This window comes from Rutidosis leptorrhynchoides, chromosome 1 (genome assembly GCF_046630445.1).
Source record: "Rutidosis leptorrhynchoides isolate AG116_Rl617_1_P2 chromosome 1, CSIRO_AGI_Rlap_v1, whole genome shotgun sequence".
NCBI lineage: Eukaryota > Viridiplantae > Streptophyta > Magnoliopsida > Asterales > Asteraceae > Rutidosis > Rutidosis leptorrhynchoides.
The window spans coordinates 711,165,080-711,186,254 of record NC_092333.1 but is presented as its reverse complement, the minus strand read 5'-3'; the positions used below and the strand labels follow the sequence as shown (position 1 = coordinate 711,186,254).

Below are 21,175 nucleotides of genomic sequence, written 5' to 3'. Positions count from 1 at the left end.
CTTGAGACGGAAGATCACGGTTTAATCATTCGCTTCAAAAATAAGACTGACAAGGCTGAGGTTAAGGATATCGAAATTGATCCTACAAGTATCAAAGTGGAGAATCAGAATACTGAAGAAACCCGTTCATCAGACGCATCCTCAGAAGAACACTATACCGATGATGACGAGGAAGAGCAACATGAAGACATTTTGAATAACTCACACTCTCCAACCGAACCAGATCAAGGGGAGCCGGACTCTTCTTCAGATCGGATTCCGGTCATATCTACACACGCAGACATGATAACCTTCATCAATGATATCGATGAATTTGAAGATATTCTCGAAGCCATCCGTAAATCAACAATTGATTTTATGCTACGCTTAACAGAATGAATTATGGCTATCTGAGAAAAATACAACCTTTATCTCCAAAGAGAATACAATGATGTTGAAATCCTAGAAGAATGCATTCAATACTTTATCAATACTCTTCACGATCATATCTACCGCGAAGAAATGCAACGAGAGCACAATTCAGTGGTTCGCACTATTCTTAAGACAAGATTATGCCGAGATCAGAAGATCATTTACTCTAAGGTCTATAACGCCTTAGCCGGATCTGCACTTTCGTTCTCAGCAAACCAACGAGCACTACTGACTCTCATCCGGAAGCACATGGATCTTTCCACCGGACGCCCGACTTATCACTCTGATTTGCAAATGATCGAGGATATTCACAGCTTGTCACTATCCTAAAAAGAGATAATTTCGAAAGCACACCAGACAGACTAGTGATTTACGTAACAATTGATCACCATGCTGATCTGATTATCAAAGAGTTACGAGACGCTGTTACATAGGAAGTGAGGCGCAACAATCCGTTTTCTCATCTTGAACCAGATCGAGTCAACATTTCCACCTATGTTACGAAGTAGATATCACGTATCTTCCATGCAGGGTCGTCCCGTTAAAATTATGGGCCCTGTTTAGCAAATACAAACAAGACCTTTTATATAATAAAATTTTTCATATGTATAATAAAAAATTCAATAACACTAATAATATCATGAGTACTAGCATCTTTCGATTTGTTCACTATATATATTTTCGGTTAGTCTTGGGCCCCTTTGGATTATGGGCCCTGTGCGACGGAACACTTAGTACATGCCCAAATCCGCCCCTGCTTCCATGAATCAACAGATCCAATTTTCACATTCAAAGCCGGATGTCGGGAGATATACTCAAAGACGGTGACATTGATGCTCGGGTCAGGATTGCATTTCACTTCTTTTCAGCTTCGTTTTCTAACAAATTTGTGCAAAGCTACAGACTCATACTGTGGAGATCACCATTTCGAAGACTTCGAGATTCTAAAGATACAGTTTCTAACATTATTTGAAGACCTCCGAAATGAGCATCCCATCAGAGAAACAATCACCACCAACGCTGCTTCTATGATTGACATTCACAGGTCAACCAGCAGAGCCGTGGATCATATTCTCATTGGACTTCAAGACTTATCATGAGCCGAAACTGCGCACTACTTATCTTTCAGAAGATCTTCAAGAGAAGTACCAGATCTTCTACCACTATTGGTCCGACACTTTCTTAGGATTTACCCTCCAAGACTCACATTCCCTCGAGAAGACCTAGATTACAACCATCAGCGAGGAATGTTTGCTTTTTAAAAGCATCACTACGGTCGAGCCAATGACCTTAAACAAAAGCGCTTTCCGGGAGGCAACTCGTGCAATAAAGTAGAGTAGAAGGATAAAGGATGACAAATGAGCCGATCAATAAAAGACGCAAGGATTGAAAGCCAGCCACATCTACTAGGGGTATTTCTTTCTTCCTGCTACTAGCTCAAAATTTAAACTATGCCACATCCTAGCTTATCACTAAGTGTGGGATCCCAACCCAATTAAAACACTAGACAAATACTCCTAAATCTTCAAGTAAAACTCCTAAGTGTGGGATACACTAGGAAAATTGAGAACAATGTTCGTCTAAGTGTGGGAAGTTGGTATAATCTTCTTATGCTGTATTAAAATAACCCATTACGAAGATTCCAAGTTCTTAAGCCAAATTTCAAAATTTTTAACAAACGAAAGCCTTTTCGAAAAAGTATTTTTGAAAACCTGAAACGTTTGTAAATAAAAGTAAGGCTTAAGTAGGGTGGAAATCTTGTTAGGATGAACCAAATCTCTAATAGAGCATTGCATGACTAAGGCATTATCGACCTAAATTGATTATGATGAGGCACCCCAAATAAGACCAGAATTCATCTTTAATGCTTCACTGTTTTCCGTTGAGAGTGCCGATGTCTGTGCTCAGAATCAGAACTTGCTTTAGATCTACATTTCCAAAGCAGCGAAACGTGATTCGGTTATAATCAGAAGAGCTAGCCATTTGTCAAAATTAAGCCTTCAGCACTTCCACCACTTCTACTCCACCACCACATCCACATCATCCTTACTATTCCTCAAAAAATTCCGAAAATGAGATTCGTTCCGAAAACTCGATGTTATAAACCTCTCAAGTATCATGGCAAAGGTCTTGAAAAAGTTTTCCGGCAAAAAGTTTCTCGAGATAAAATCCCAAAAAAAAAAAAAAAAAAAAAAAAAAATTCCTAAGTTCTGAGAAAAGGAGCAGAGCTTATTAAGAGAAATGCCGAAGAAGAACTTGACCGAAAATGATTATCAAATGAAGAAAAGTTCAAAAGTGCTTCTCAAACACTTCAGCACTCCTATCTATCCGAATAAAAGTCTGCATAAAGACTACATTACCCTTTTTCTCACCCCTCAAAAACAACTTCACTACCACTCCAAAATTCCTTTCCAAATCATTGACAAATGACCTAGAAGCTAAGATTACTACCGTTCTCACATTAGCAGCAAGGATTTGAGTCTTTATCAAGCCTATGACAATGAGTGCAGCATGACTGGCTATGAGTGAATTCATTTCTTAGATCTATAGGGAACCCTAAACACTTGTGTGATTTGAGTAACCCGTGAAAGTTAGCCTATCTCATGTAACCTCCTCGCATGCTTGCAGAGATAGTTTCAATCATAACATAGATGACTCACCTTATTTTTTCGCTCTTACAATAAAACCGCCAACCGCTTAGGCTATTAGAAAAGAAACGCCGAAAATATTTCTTAAGGTAAAATGAGAGTTTACTTGAGGACAAGCAAAGTCTAAGTGTGGGATATTTGATATCGGCTAAAAAGTCACGTTTTCACCCCGGTATTAAGGCCCATAAACAAGAAAGATTCGAACATTGTCGGCAAAATACCCACTTCGTCGGTTAGAATTGAAGAATAAGTAATTATGAAGATGGTGCAAAAAGAATCAAGAGAATCGGAGCTAAAACGAAGATTCTAGAGCGAAAACGGTGAAAGACAAGAAATCAAGTTACGATCCAGGAATTCCAGCTGACAAGGCAAGCCAAACGGCTTGCCTGGCTCACAAACGGCCTGCCAAATGGCTAGGGCAAACGGCCCTTGCAAATGGCGCCGTTTGCAGGAAAAATTAGGCTTATTTAAAGGGTCTTTGTCATTCATTCCAACACAAACTTCAATTCACTTCTTTCTCTCTCTTGTACAATATTAGTAATACTTTCAAGATCTTCGACTCCGTGTGGGAAACCTAGTACCCGGAGAAGAACGTCGAAGATTGTATTAGGAGCGGTCTGGAGTCTTGAAGTTGTCACTTTTGTATTCGGAACTCGTTTAATCTAGTGGTACTTCTATCCTTTATCTTTATATAATGTTTTATATCATTATGTTCTGTGATATCGTTGCCATAATAAGCGAGTAGTTATCTTTAGTGTATGCTATGATGTAAGCAGTTATAATGCCGAAATAATGTTATGGCTTGTGTATGCTGTTGAAATGCTTTTCGATTATGCTTTAAAATCAATCGGTTTTCTAACTAATAGAACGTAGTTATTGGCTCTGTAATTGGGAAGTCACGAACCCCGATTCAGAGTACACTATCTGTGTCACCCCTTGGTAAGAGAAGTTGTTCGGATACAACGTAAGATCGACTGAGGCACAATGGTTGTAGTAAGTCTATCGAGCTTTAGATTCTGACTGAGGACTCTTTCGTAGTGAAATATCTGACTAGACCCTTAGTACATTGTCGGTCCCAGACCATGCTAGTGTAGTCACCAAGCATATAAACTTCGTACGTGCATGCTGAAGCACAACGGTTGTTGTAAGCTGTACCTCTGCTAAGTAAGGCCATGGAACCCGGTCAGTGTTAATTAGTACACTGCACCATAACGCGGTCTCAAGCATTGCACCCCGCTTGAGGGATTCTTAATTAATTAAGGAACTGTTTGTTTAGACACATAAAGGATTAGCCGTTAGGATAACCGAACGTATTCATGGAAGTCAGCTTGACTTGGCCATGGTGTTCTTTATGGTTGAACTCTTTTTAAGGGCCTAACTATCTTTTAAAACCAATCATTAACGAAGCGTTGAAACACATCACGTCTCTCGGATATGGTAAACCATGTATTCTATTATGCTTAAGAAAGTTTAGACCTTTGTGGAATGTTAATACGTCACCCAACCGAGTCGCTCAATTGGATGAGCCGTCTAAACGTGTATGCATGTAGTCAGACTGAACGGGCGTCGGGGGTAAGGTACTTTGCTGTCTATTTAGAATCTTCAAGTCTATCGCAGTACCCAGTGACATGTCTTATGACAGGGGCGTTTAGGACCAGTGTAATGAATACAAGGACTCTGCCTATTCATGAGCCAGCATTCCATAATCTCAGCAGAATAACTGATGAAATCATAGTATGTACTTACTTTAACCTTATTTGAATTACGAATTTTATCGCATTTACTTTATCTGTCTTATAAATTAGAAAATCCCAAAAATTAAGTAACCACTACTCCTTCATAACTATCTTAGGTTTAAATATAGGTTAGATTCTACAGATATCTCAAAAATACGACTCTAGGTCATACTTCCCTTACTCATACTAAGGAGTAGTACGATTTTGGCCCCGCTAAATATAAATTTAAAATAGTACCCCCCCTCGTGGTGGTTGATTCTGACATGTTGCGACCTAACGACACCGCACAAATAAAACCGTCCGTTTCGGCCATATCAACGCCACTATTTATCGAAGACTCATAGGTAGTCTGCGTTATTTAATTCATACCAGACCCAACTTGGCTTACTCAGTTGGAGTGGTCAGTCGCTACATGTAGACACCAAGAGAAAAACACTTGAAAGCAGCAAAACATATTCTTCGATATTTGAAAGGAACGGTTCATCATTGTATTATGTATAAAAGGGGAGGAAAAGAGAAACTCGTGGGTTACTCTGACAGCAGTCACGCAATGGATAGAGATGATGGAAAAGGGACAACAGGTACGATCTTTTATTTCAGAGAGAGTCTAATTACGTGGACCTCACAAAAGCAGAATACAGTGGCGTTATCTTCTTGTGAGGCAGAATTCATGGCTGCAACTTCAGCAGCATGCCAAGCCATTTGGCTAAAGAACCTGATCAATGATGTAACTGGTTGGTGCAGCTCGAAAGTAACATTGTTAGTTGACAACAAGTCTACTATCGAATTAATGAAAAATCCGGTGTTTCATGGTCGGAGTAAACACATTGATACACGTTATCACTTCATACGTGAATGTGTTGAGAGAGATTTATTAACAGTGGAGCATGTTAGTGGAGACGAACAAAAGGCTGACATTTTAACAAAGGCACTACCAAAGATCAAGTTTGCAGAGATGAAGCATCTTTTGGGAGTGAAGGATCTTCAAACAACAAGTCAAAATTGAGGGGGTGATTGTTGGAACAATTGTTGACTTGGTTTAGTCTTGACCGAATTTACAGGAGGTGGATTTGGTATTTGATCGTGTGAAGAAGTCATGGGGTAGTGGAATAATGATCCAAAATTATAGGATCCAGTTGTTAGTCATTTTCTTTTAAATAGAAGTAAAATTTACTTTCCAGTTTATGAGTTTTGTAACCGTATTTTTCATTCAAGGAAATAAACACCAGAAAATTGCTCCAATAAGTCTTCTTTATTTTTCTATCATATCTCAGTTTTAGTGTATTACTTCCATTATCCTAGTTCTACCAACTCGCCAGGAACTTTTCCAGCTCCTTCACCCGGTGGGCCCGCTATCCAAATCGATTGGTCTTTAAATCAAGCTCGATCGATTAGGAAAAATCTAACAGCAAGTGGGTCGAGGTACAACCCACAAGGGTTGTACCATTATGGAATGGTTAATTTCACACGGACCATCAGACTTGCGAACTCCGCTCCTGTTATAAATGGGAAGTGGAGGTACGCGGTCAACAGTGTATTGGTTATACATGCAGACAAACCTTTAAAGATTGCTGATTATTTTAAGATCACCGGGGTGTTTTCCCTTAGGATGATATCCGACAGCCCCAACGGAGGTGGTGGGTACCTACAAATTTTAGTCATGGCTGCTGATTTTAGAGCGTATGCCGAGATCGTGTTTGAGAATTCAGAATATACTGTTCAGTCATGGCACATTGATGGACACTTCTTCTTTATTGTTGGGTAAGCTCAAATCCTTAGCATATAAGCTTGTTTTTATGATTATGTAACTTATCATGACATGATCACACGCATGTTTGAAAATGCCCCCGTCTCATGCCGTTGTGGCGATTTGATTACCACCCGTTTCATCTCCGTCTCAACCGTCTTGGTCAAATGTACATAAGTACATATTGGTGAGTATTGGTTAAAAGTAGTTCATAGCCCTCGCTAGGCGTCGGGTTGTTTGTTATACATTACAAACGTTAGTGTTCATAATCATGTACCAATCCTACATTTTTCACTGTATCTTCATTGTTCAATACCATCATCATTATGTAGCTCCTCTACCTTTACCAAATATACATACATACATATATATATATATATATATATATATATATATATATATATATATATATATATATATATATATATATATATATACACACACACATATAACTTAGAAACCATGAATATGTAAATAAATAATAACTACAACTACCTAACTAATAACAACTTTATTTTATTATTTGAGTCATCGAAACCCTTGTGGCAAACTGCACTTTAAAAAGAAAAAGACTTACGTATGCTATTTGCATTTATCTTAACTCATGTTAAGCACGTAAATAAACACTATTAAACGCCAACAAATTATGATTAAAAAACTTTATATAGTTTCTTTATAAGAAAGAAATTCAGGCGATGGTGAGCATTTAAAAATACATGAGACAGCCTTTGGCCTGCCTAACTGATTTGTCATACTTTTTAGTTATACCCGTATACACTTTATTGACCCATTACCAGAAAGCGAATCACCTTCACTAATTAAAATACTAATACAGATTAAGTTCCACAATCACATTTATGTAGATTTGTACACATACAGATAACATCTAATATAAAGCAATTGATTTGAAAAAAAAAACCTATGTACTATAGATCACATACATACCTTGACATTCATTAACAGCGGGGAACCGAGAAGATGGCGTCAGTGGATTTGTATGAAGAGTGTGCCTGCTGCATACTGTCCAATAGATGTCCTTTGAAATTATCTATCAAAAGTTATTATTACAGAAATTAAGTAAACCAATATCCAAGAGAAATAAAAATACATAACTACAACATTCATAATACACATATATACGTATATACTATACATATACGTATATAGATATACATACACATATATACACATATACCTATATGCAAAAACGTATACATATATACATATATACATATACATGTACAAATAGAGTATATACATATACTTATATACATCCATATACTTATACTTACATACATACATCAGTATATACATTACTGGAACACTGAAAACCATGAATCGTAAGAGAAAAAAAAGATGAATGAAACCATAACCTTTCAATCGTTCGTTGATAACATCGCAGGTAGAGAAACGAAACCCTAATTCTTGTTCAACATCTTCGATTCGTAAGAGGAGAAATCCAAAATTAAGAAATCCTAATTTTTATTAAATTTTCAAATCAAAGGTGTACATGGTAGATGAAATTGAAATTCATGGGAAATAGATTATAGGGAAGATGATGACGGCGCTGATGACGATGTCGATGGTGACGATAAGAAAGCATCGATGGTGCAGAGGTAAAAGAAAGTGTCGATGGTGCAGAGGTAATGGTGGATGGTGTTGAGAGGGGAATACCGGAGGTGGAGACGGTGGCGTAGGTGGCGACGGTGTAGGTGGCAGCGGTGGACCCGCTGGAACCTCCTAGAAAGGTGGAGAGGGGTGGTGGGTTTTATGTAGGTGGAGAGAGTGTAGGAGGTTGGAAAAGACAATTTTACCCTTTTTAGTGAAATGACGTTTGTACCCCTGTACTATTCATCATTTTTGTCTAATAGTTAATATGGTAATTTGGGTCATAGTCGAAAAAAGTCAAATCAAAAATCAAAAAGTCGTCCAAACTAGTCAAACTTGTCGTATTTTCTTTGATTTTTTGTAATAAATTAACATTTTTAACTTTTATAGGTACAAATTAGTCAAGGAAAGTTTCTGACTTTAAAATATGTATGTTAATTAAATGTATATTTAAAAGTCAACGTTGATTAACCCCCCCTCGGCTGTCCCGACCCCATCTCGACTCTTTAAGATCACGACCGTCTCGACCTCGTCTCGCGTCTTTTTCAACCTTACTCACATGTAGCATTATGGAATGGTTAACTCACGAGTAGTTGAATTGTTAGTTTTTAACACGTAACACATTTGACGCTAAAAAACTGGGTTGAATTATAAGTATAGATGGAGGTACGTGGTCGGCTGATAGCAAAGTGAATTACAATCTAAGAGATGGGATTTCTCGATCAACATTTCAGTTACGTACCAATGATTAACAAGGCGATTATATTTATGATATAAACTAGATGTGATAAATTGTACTTTTTTACTAATTGAAGATATAATTAATAGGTGTATCCGAAATTATGGACTGCGTTGTATGTACCACTAGACATTGACTAATGTGGAATGATCAATCTCAGAACCAGGCTCTACAATATTTAGGCCAACAATTTTATCTTCGAGTCTATTCGCCAGTGAATTCGTGGAGAGATGAGCACTCGATCCTGAAGAATGCAATTACATGTGGCCGAGCAAGTAGTCGAAAAACATGTCCTTTGTAATCTTCGGGACACGGTTTGATTATTATTCATCACGAAAGGGTGACGAGTTCCGAATTTGAGGATTTAAATCATTTTGTATTCCATAAACTTTAGTTGTTTTGATTCTGTAAATTATTATTTTGATCCTGATTGATGTATTAATGATATAGTTCTACTAAAGAAGTGACGCAACAAACCAGTTTGGTAGTTTCTTTTTTTTTTTTACGGCGAAGAAAGATTATATTATAAATAAATCACTTAATCAAATCAATGAAGGATTGTACAAGATACAAAGAGGGAGATATACTCGGTCTTAGAAAAGAACTTGAAAGAAATACAACATTCAAAAACATAATAAGGCGGGATTTTGTTCCCAAACATAAGAATGCATTCCGTGACAAAAATTGAGATTCGTAGCCCATAGGAAGACTTTGAGCTTGATATTGCGAATGATAACCAAACGACAAGTGTATTGGTTGTTGAAAATGTAGTCGTTTCTAGCCATCCAAATGACCCAAATAGTTGCAGGACCGATTAATTTTCAAAACTTTGAGGTCTTGATCCCCATGCCATAATACCAATCGAAAGAAATCTCTTCGATTGAGCCCGGGATAATCCACCTTAGATTCCACCATCTAAACAATTCCGTCCAAATTTTAAAGGACCAATTACTATGTAACAAAAGATGGCTAATAGACTCTATATTGTCCAAACACCACACGTACATAATGGAGTGATTAACTGGGAGGATATGCCTACGGGAGAGAACTTCGCGAACGGAAATACTTTTTCTAATAGCCAACCAATGAAATAGCATGATCTTTGAAGGAACATTGTTACCCCATATCACTTTAGGCCAAATAGGGGAAACGGAAACGGAAGAATGCACTAAAACTTTGACTGCATTAGCAACCGAAAAAACGTTATGTGGGACAGCAGACCATATTACTTGGTCTTCAATACTTTCGTCTAATCTGACAATTGACAGCAAAGAAAGCAGTTGACCTGCTGATTCAGAATCAAATTGCAACAGGGGGAGTGGCAGCAGCAAGTTTCACCCAATTTGAGGCAAAGAAACAGCCGCAGGTGAACGAAAGTGATGAACCGTGGCATTCGGTAAAAGGTGTCATCTTTTAAGATTCTACCTTGGACCCAATTGTCATGCCAAAATAGGATTTTTTTTTTCCCATTTTCAAGTTTCCATTTCCAAATCGAAGGACTGACAATACACGATAACGAGTCTTCCTTTTGAAGATTAATCAAATCCTTCCAAATAGGTGAAAGTTGTGAAGTACGTAACGAAGAAACATTATTAACAAGCTTACCATTGAAAGACGGGTCAAAAGATGAAGATATAATAGATTTCCAAAGGCAAGGCTTATTAGAATTCATACGATCCCACCATTTGACAAGCATCACTAAATTCTTAATACGTAAAGGAGTGATACCTAAACCTCCCATATCTATGGGAAGGCAAACCGCATCACACTTTATGAGACAAGTTTTCTTTTTGAGACAATCCCCGCTCCATAGAAAATTTCTCTGGTATTTTTCAAGTTGTTTAATGACGGAAATTGGAGCTTTATAAATGGACATATAATGAAGCGGGAGATTTGAAATAACCGCATTTACCATAACAAGACGACCTCCAAAGGAAAGACATATTCCTTTCCAATTTGGTAGTTGGGAGCATATTGTGTTATTATGTACTATTCCATAATTAAAGTGTTTATCAATATTCTATCAAAAATCGTAATAACAAAAATGTTTATGAAAAAACATCACGCACCATGCTTAGTATTTGGTGCGTGATTTTTGTTACCGAGAACACACATCACGCACCAAACACAACGCAATGTGCATGGTGCATGTTGCCCCTGAATTTTAAATGACCGCATCTTTTGACTCGTGGCTTCAATTTAGTCACCATTTTTTTTAAATGTGTACTTTTTCGAGATCAGTATGTTGGCAAACATTTTTTACGAAATTCGGTTTCGAAGACCTTCAATATTGACATTTTCGTTGATTTTGACTTTTTAACATACTTTGGATACTCATAACTTGCTATAGAACATTTTAATTTTCATCTGTTTATCACCAATTTTGACTAAACGTACATGAAACCCCCCCCCCCCCCCCCCCCCAACAATCAATATGAATAAACGTCACAGTTCGCAAATCGAACATTTTCAAGGTTAATTGAAAAACGCAATATCATATTAAGTCCAATTTCAAAATTATTTTTATTATTTCAGAAGCTTTCTAGCTGATTGATCTCGAAAAAATACACTCTAAAAAATGGTGACTAAATTGGAACTACGAGTCAAATGATAGGGTCATTCAAAGTTCTGGTGCAACAAGCATTACGTACCACGAACTAAACACCACACATCGTGTGTGGTGCTGCGTGGGTTCTGCGAGTTTGCGATTAAAAATGATGGTCTATATGAATATCTTGGTAACACACATCACGCACCAAGCAATAAGCATGGTGCGTAGTGCGTTTTCAGGAGGATTTTTTCAATTACGTTTTTTAAAGACATATTGTTAAACACTTTCGAGAATGAGGGCATTTTGACCAATTTTTCTTTATTAAGCTCTGATACACTTTTTTGAAACATAAGTTATTTTTATAATTGTTTGAATTAACTTTTTTACACATACATTTATCATACATTTGATGTATGATAACTAAAAATGATGTTTTTTTTTTTTCAAATTTAATTAGGATTTAGGGTTTACAGTTTAAGGTATAAATCCTTAAACCCTAAACACTAAATCATTCGTGTAAAATTCTAAATTTAAAATTTAAATCTAAATCTAAGCTTTATAATCTAAACGCTAAACCGTAAATCCATACTCAAATCGTGAACTTTAATTTTTAACCAGAACTACGTATGTGTGTAAGAATGACAATTGTCATCCTTATACATATAAATACGTATAAGTAAATTGAACCCCCCACACACACACACACACACACACACACACACACACACACACACACACATATATATATATATATATATATATATATATATATATATATATATATATATATATATATATATATATATATATATGTGTGTGTGTGTGTGTGTGTGTGTGTGTTTTAACAATCTAACAAAATTAATATCAGATTATGTCAGTCTCCTGAAAAGATGGTTGAAAACTAGTTTAATGTTTAGTTGTAAATACGTTGTGATAAATGGACTATTCTTCAATTCTCTTAATTCCTATGTGAAATATGTGGTTCTTTGGAATTTTCTATAAGCAATTCAATTTTAGGAGTCAATCAAATCCCTAATTATAATTAGCAAAATTTATTAATTAGATTGATAATATTCCTGTTGATACAAAAATTTGAATAAATAATGAGACTTTTTAATTTAGTTATATAGGAGCTAAAAGGTTATCTCGCATTAGTGTGAGTAATCGTTTGTAACAATACATATATTTAATATATAAACAAAATATTATTTTAATAATTTGTTCATTAAGATGTTTTACCCGCAGCGAATCAAAACATACACACACAAGACTGATTTTACATGAAAAATAATAAAAAAAAAAAAAATTGTTAAAAACATATTTTACAAAAGTCTACGTTTGTTGAATGTGAAAATCGTTTTGATTAATACATGATTTCACTATATGAATTAAATCTTTTTGAAGTAGTTTATAATTGGTACATAAATTTTATTAAATGAAATGTTTAAAAGTTGATAAAATTGAAGTAATGGAAAGTATTTCCGTTTGAAATAAAAAAGATAATAATATTATTATATGAATGAGAATGAAAAGATAAAAAATAAAATATATAGGTCAGCGTGACGCAACATATTATTAGCATGAAGTCATCTCTCTACAGTATTAAACGACAGTTGAGATTGCTTGAAATGACAAAAACATAGTTTGCTTTATATGATAGTTTGCTTTATATGTAATCGATTAGAATTAGCGTGGACTAAATTATCCCTCTGTACATGTATTAAAATTGAAGTCGGTGTGCGCACACACACTTACACACACATGCACAGGGCGAATCTACCCTTTAAGGTATGGGGTCTTTGACTCCACATGATTAATTTTTTTTAATAATCTATACTCCAAACTATGTAGAATACCACTTAATTTAAGTATAGGACCCCATATATATTCAGGATTTATAGATTTTTGAAGGTAAACGACCACTAAAATACACTTCAAACATAATTTGTAATAAAAAAAATTCGGAAACCCATTGAATTTTAATCCTAGATTACACACACACACATATACATATACATATATATATATATATATATATATATATATATGGGTTCAAATGAGAACCAAGAAAAAAGTGAGAACTTCAAGAACCATTTTAAACCCTTAGATTGATGGTTGAGATTAAATGCATTATTTATTATTCTAAAAATATTACATTTACACTGTTAGGGGTATTTCTGGAATGATAAAAATCGACGGATCATTATGTTAGTTCAGAATTTAAACATAACCGTATGCAGTTAAGAAAAATCAGGTTAGCAGTTTTAACACTAAAATCGACGGATCATTGTCATCCCTAATTTGTAGGCCAAATACCGATTTAAAATTCATTGTTTCTGAAAAAAAATCCTTGTAACTGGATTACATATCTTTTTAAGCGATGATATGCATCTTCAAAAAAGGCGTCAATCAAAAGCATAAAATTCCTTCATACAATTGTGAACAATCATGGTACGATATGTTTAATTGTTAATTTTAGTTATTATCTTTAGTATTTTGAATTTTTTTTTTCTTTTATAATCGTTGGTTTTTTACAGTGATCCAATTTCATGGATGTTGTACAGGATAAATCAAAAATTGAACATAATCTTTGAGGTGTGAAAGTCATTGATTACACTTGTTAATCTATTCCGTGATTTATAATTACAATTGGTGAGTCTGCGTATCAAGAATTTAACATGTTAACACTGTGTGAATATGTTATCTTATGTAGTTTGAACATGTTCATTTGTGCAATTAAGCTTAGGAGTTTAGTTGTTAATATTGTGTGAAGATGCTTAATACTTGTGTAGTTTGAACGTTGTTTAATTATGTTGTTGAGTTTTATTGTTCAGATTGTTAGTTTATATATATATATAAAAAAGCATTATGGGTTTATCATTTATGTTTTGATGTTATGTATAGTATTCTGAACATGTTTAGTTGTATAATTATGTACGTGAGGTTACTTGTTAACATTATGTTAGTTTGTTAACATGTTTTGTGCATATGTTTTTATTCTGATCATGTTTTTCGTAACTCAATAAATAAACTTGGTTATTGTTAACATTTATGATTTGATTTTAAGTAGAGTATCCTGAACATGTTTCTCCTGAACATGTTAGTTGTATTCTGGAAATGTTTTGTGAATTAGTAGTACATTTGTTAACATGTGTAGTTGGTGTTAGTAGGTAGTTGTACAACTGAATTAGTTTCCAGTGTTATTGTATTACAGAACTGTGTTGTGTTTATATAGTTAGTTAATTTGTTAGCATTTTGTTAGTTTGTTAGCACTAGTGCAATTGATGTTCATAAGTTAACTTGTGTAATATGAAAATGGGAGGTGATCCGTACACCACCTCTATTTTTGCCATACACCACTAAATAAATTTTTTGGACATTTTTACCCATCCTTTAGTTCACCACCAACTCCCCTTAACTTCTCAAAGAAAGGGTAAAACTGTCTAAATAATTGTTTTGGTGGTGTATGGCAAAAACAATGTGGTGTACGGATCAACTCCCTATGAAAATTTGAAGGTTATCATTTGTCTACATATTTATTTTGGTAGGTAACATGTTGACAGTTAGTTGTTTATGAGTGATGTTCACATTAGTTTATTGTGTATGTTATTTGTGGTAGATGTTTACATTTTGTTCATGTTGTATAGTACAGTTGTTGTTCATAAGTAAAGATGTGTATTATGAACATGTGTAGGTTATCAAATTTATCATTCTATATATGTTTCAGAATGTAAAATTTGACAATTTTTAAATTTAGTATAGTTGTGGACATAGAATGTTCACATGAGTATAGTACATATGTTAATTATGGTAGATTTTAACATTTGTTCAATCAATGTTTACAAATTATTCTGATTTTTGTTAACTTATGTGGAAGACTTAATTGTAGGTATTGACTTGAAAAGTATAAATGAAAAAATCAACAAAAAACGTGCAACATGTTTTGAAGATGACGACGTTTTTACTAGTTTAGTAACAATGAAGAAAAGTGAAAGCAAAGGTAAAAGTAAGGATGAAGATATCAATGATAAGCTTGAGCATAGGGATGTTGATGGTGTTACAAAGATAGACCACCGTGATTCAAACATTACGGATGAAAACCAACAAAAGGCTAAGGTCCAGTTTTATTCGGGCTGTTATGCAACCAGCCCAAAGGCATGTGGTGGGGGTAAGTAAGGATTGAATAGTGTGGTTTTGATTTGCCTTGAGGTTTTTATTGATTTTTTTTAAGTCCGACTTTGTTGTTTAGAATTGACGAACAAGGTTATTGTAACAAGCAATTATAAGAATTTTATGTTATCGTACACGGTTTACTTGTAGCGTATATAGAATATGTTTAATAGCCACTCTGTATATCATAATATGTTGCACTTGTAAGTTGTACACATTGTACTATTGTAGATAATGTGCGCTGCTGGCTCGGGAAATGCTGGCTCGGGAAATGGACAATACTTTATACTTGACTATGTCCGTCGTTTACCATGACAAAATGAGCATTAAAACTTTTGTCATGTGAGACGTTTGTTCTTTGAAACTTACTCTTATAGTTTCAAAGCAATTTTACTCAAAGTGAGAGTTATAAAATGAATTAAGAATAGACATTGCAATGGTCTTTACTGGAAGTGAGAGTTTCAAAGCAGGTTCAAAGTAATTTTTAAGTACATACATTGAAATTGTCTTACATAAGCGTGTTCAACCTTTTAAAGGCAGCTATATATACAATGAATTAATTCCTTAACTATCAAGATAATAAGCAGCTTCCTAATATCATTTGCCCATACAACTCTTGTTTCAGCTCTGGTCTTAAATCATCATCTTCAGGACACATGGTTATACAGTGTTCTCTAAACTATAAGCTATAATTGAGGGAAAGCAAAACCATAATCTATAATTCAGTTGTACTACTACCAACTACTAACACCAACTAGACATGTTAAACAAATATACTACTATTAACAAGTCACAAAACATGTTCAGAATACAACTCACAAAACCGTGTGAACAATATTACAAAACCATAATTCAACTTAAGTTGCAGCCACAATACCATACTCATAAGTTGTGAGCAATCTAGTCTCATTCCATCTCATTAAGGTAATCGAAAATAGTCTATCAAATTTAACATCCCAAATCAGACCAAAAAATATAAAAAGTGGACAATTTCACCCATTCCAATAGCATAATAATAGACTTGCTCCTAAGTTTAATACATCAACAACCTCGACCCGTTCCACAATCTGTAGTATTAATCTAGAACCAACCGAGGCATGGGCTTGGGTACTTGACCCATGTCAGCACAGCAGTATCGATACTGACCCATAACTTGTACCGTAGTGCCAAATTTGACCCAAAAATCAAATGCAGATTATACTTTGACAGATTTTTTAACATATCAGTGAAAACATAATTGGTGTGTGACATAATCTGTAACCCAAATTTTTATAACAAACGATTACGTAACAAGTGAATTACTACTGACTGAGAAAGTGAAATGGATAATATTATGTTTTTATAAAAGTTTTTGATTGTAACCATGCATAATATCATATATTGTGTAACAATAACAAACACATGCTCATTGACAAAAATCGAATTCACATAATAATTTCAAATTTTTTAAAACCGTTCACCTTCATAGATATGGGCTCGTTCATCGATAACATTTACACCTTCCAAATTTTGGGAATCAAAAACCCCTGAATCGTTTGATTGGATTTCAGTATATTGTGTAAATTTTCATTATGCAATTCACGCACGTCTTCATGAAGATTAGACATTTGAAATTAACAACAACAAAAAAATCCGAAATGAATAGTTTACGTGTTGATTGTGAAGATCTTCCAAATTAAAATTGGTGATTTGTGATATGGGTGGTAATGGTGGCGATATCTCAGTTTGGATAACTGCAAACCTAAATTTTAGTTTGTAACCGCTGAAGATAATTTGAATTGAATTTACGGAAATTGAGTATATATGTGAAATTTACTATTTTACCCTCATATATTTTGGTTCTCCGGTTCTTGCTTTTTCCAAAAAAAAAAAAAAAAAAAAAAACTTATATACATATATATATATATATATATATATATATATATATATATATATATATATATATATGTAGGATCAATGGGGAAGTAACCAATCGGGGGGAAGCAAATTTTTTTTTTTTTTTCGTTTTTTTGAAAAAAAATTTCCGGCATCAAGATCTCAAGAAAATATGAACATTTAGAAGAGACACTTCGTGATGAATGTTATTATTTAGGCGGGAAAAAGATCGACAAAAATAACATTCAAGATAATATTGTTCGTGAAGAATATGAACGTTTTTTTTCTTCATGTTTTGTGAAGTAAAATTTAGCCCGATTTAGAGTTTAGGGTTTAGGGTTTGGTATTTTGGGTTTATTCCATAAACCCAAAACACCAAACCCTAAACCCAAAACCCTAAACTCTAAACCGTTCGTGTTAAAAACTCAATCTAAATCCTAAATCTAAACCCTAAACCCTAAATTTCTAAACCCTAATATCTAAACCCTATAAACCCTAATATCTAAACCCCAATAGCTAAAACCTCAAAATACGCTCGAAAAACACGATAATTGTTATATATTGCTTCTTCGAGCATTTTCCCGCCAAAATAAAAATATTTATCAAAAAGTGTCTCTACTAAATGTTCATATTTTCATCTCATCTATAATGTTCGTGAACAAAGTTTTTTCAAAAAATGAAAAAAAAAAGTTTTTGCTTCCCCCCGAATGGTTACTTCCCTCTTGATCCTACCACTATATATATATATATATATATATATATATATATATATATATATATATATATATATATATATATATATATATATATATATATATATATACACACACACATATATATTAAAAAGTACAATTTTTTTTCTTCGAACAACTGAAATTTTATTAAAAAACTAGCAAAGCGCTATAAGAAAATACAAGATACAAAAATACAAAAAATTACAAGGACAATAGAGGAGACATCAACCATTGATTCCAATTGCATCTTTTCTTAGTGAATTTAGCGTGTAACCAATAAAACCGGGTTGTGGCTATGTTATCCATGATGTCGCATTTGCGAAAATTGCGATCGTTGAAGGCGATACAATTCCGTAATCTCCATATATTCCAAAGAGTTAAGAAGACAATCACCATTACGATGAGACGTTTGTTGCCTGGGATTATAGCCAAAATGCCCATTCCCAGCAAGTTTCTTGCGCTGGAGCCCAATAAAAAAAAATTTGCCAGGTTGCCCTCGCAAGACGCAAGGTGCCTTGCGAGTTGCCCTCGCAAGGCGCAAGCTTGCGTCCTTGCGTCTTGCGAGCTTGCGACCATATCTGATCAGATGTTGGATTTTCAGATAAGATTTAGTAAGATTTCTTAGATTTTTGTCGGATAAGATTTTACCCTATTTATAGGATGACCCTGGAACTTTGATTTCACAGTCTCATAAAAATTCCATTCTTGTACAATTCATTGATTAAAGGTACTTTAAGGTACTAATTTAAGCATTTTTCTTCACTAATTATAGTATTTATTATTTGTTTGTATGATGATTATTTTTAATTAGTTTGTTATTTACAGTTAATCTCAGTTAATATCCATGGACAGAAGAGCTAGAGCTTCACACCGACCATCACAAGGAGAGTCATCACAACAAGTTGCTGAAAGACGATGACTATTAGCCGACCGTCCCATTCTTCCTGGTATTAAAGTTGTTGCTCAAGGTGGTTTTTCCGCGTACTGGCGGAGAATAGATGATGGAGCTTTTCTATATCGTCAAGTTAATGAGTACTATCCCAGACTTGTTAGGGAATTCTATGCTAACTATGTCTTTGATCCAGGTAAATTGAAATGTGTTCACGTGAACATGTTTGGTTATTCCTACGATTGGACGTTGGAGGAGTTTGGTGAGATTCTGGATATTCCAGATGGAGATTTCAAGTTTTTCAGTCTTAGCAAGGATGTGAAAAAGGCCCCGAGGAGGTCAGCTACAGGAAATTCATTCTCAGCTTCTGGGTTTGTTTCGGGACTATGTAAACCTGGTTTTTACATGCCAAACAGTGGTCCTGTCATTATCAGGGAGGAAGATATTCAGGACCAGTATCAACAGATGATGAATGTCATCAAGAAGAATGTCATGTTTCGAGATGATGCTGATGTGGAGCTATCTATAACTGAAGTTTTGATTTTGATGTGTTTGCTCGAACAAATCCCAATTAATCTGGCATATGTGGTTGCTAATCGGATGGCAGGATTGCCTGCATCTGGTGGGAGTGGATTGCCGTATGGCATGTTGTTGAACAACTTCTTTGCTGATGAAGACGAGTTGGTGTATCCTTCTGATCGAGAGGTGTTGAATGCTCAGATTATGTATGCTGCTCCAATTTAATTAATCTTAGTTGATCATGTAATAAAGTAGGTCATAGGGCTTTTTGTACTACTTAGTTTGTGTGTTTGTAGTATGTCATTCTGGTTAATGAAATAGTATTTTAATTTTAGCCTATCTGTTTTATTGGTCATTTTAATTTCAGTACAAGTTCAAGGACGACGGGAGTAATTTGGTCAATAACTTTTATAAACTTACACTTAAGCAGTAACAAATAAAAAAAACTCAAATTTAATTGAGTACCAAAAACTTTTATAGATGGACATATACATTAACAGAAGTTAAACAAATAAAAAAAAAAAACTCAAACAGCAGCAACAAAAAAATATTAATCATACCATACACAAAGACGCAAATCAAACCTTGCGACTGGACGCAAGACGCAAATTTTATGGCTCTTGCGTTCTTGCGTCTTTGCGTCTTGCGTTTGTTATTATTAGGTTATAAACCTGATAATAACATTCACTTGACACACACACACACTTACCCAGACGCAGAGAAGCAAATTACGTGAAACCTAGCCAAACTCAAATACGCAAACCTCCATCATCTCCTCTCTCGTTCGAACAGTAGATCGTAACCACCATCACCACCTGCACTACCACCAGTTCATCCATCGTATTCACCACAACCACCACGTACCTTCGCCTACATCACCAACTACGTCACCATCATCTTCGTCTGCTTCATTTTAACTACGAAAGAAATCAAAAAATCAACCTAATAACAATGGTAAATCCTCAGGTTAGTTCTTCTTTCACTATATATGTTAGTTATATGGGAGTTGTATATCAATTTCATATGTTCATATATAAATGTGAAAATGTGCACACCAACTGTTCGATGAAATGTCTCTATGATAATCATCATTATTTAACCGTATTCTTGCTTTTTTTTTTAAATAATGGGGTATATTATCTCTTGTTTTGTATAGTTTTTTGGTGAAACAACAATTTGTTGCTGGTCAAAATAACTTGACTGTCCAGGACGCAAGGGTAATTTTGCGTCCTTGCGTTCCGGTTTATATATGGTCGCAAGACCAAATTTGCGACCTTGCGTACCTGTAGTTTAGGACGCAAGACCAATCTTGCTTATTTGCGTATATTATGCTGATGTTGTTATTGTTAATTTTACAGGGGTGGGTTGAAGGTAAACTGACGATGAAGAATAAAATAAGTATTATAGGTGATGTGAAGAAAGTAATGACCGAAAATCAAATAAAAATATTTAAAGAAACGTGTTTTGGTGTATGGTTAGATCTTGAATATATGGGAAACGATCTCGGACTTGTACATGCAATGCTCCAAAGTAAAAATGTACGACCGG

The 21,175-nt window shown here is 34.7% G+C and overlaps 1 long non-coding RNA gene across 1 annotated transcript; it reads left to right on the top strand.

Moving 5' to 3' along the window:
- Positions 1–13,616: 13,616 nt before the first annotated feature.
- On the top strand, positions 13,617–15,779 carry LOC139886208 (uncharacterized). The gene is made up of 3 exons (XR_011772319.1): positions 13,617–13,891; positions 13,978–14,092; positions 15,330–15,779. It is a non-coding gene; the product is annotated as an uncharacterized lncRNA (long non-coding RNA).
- The last annotated feature ends 5,396 nt before the right edge of the window (positions 15,780–21,175 follow it).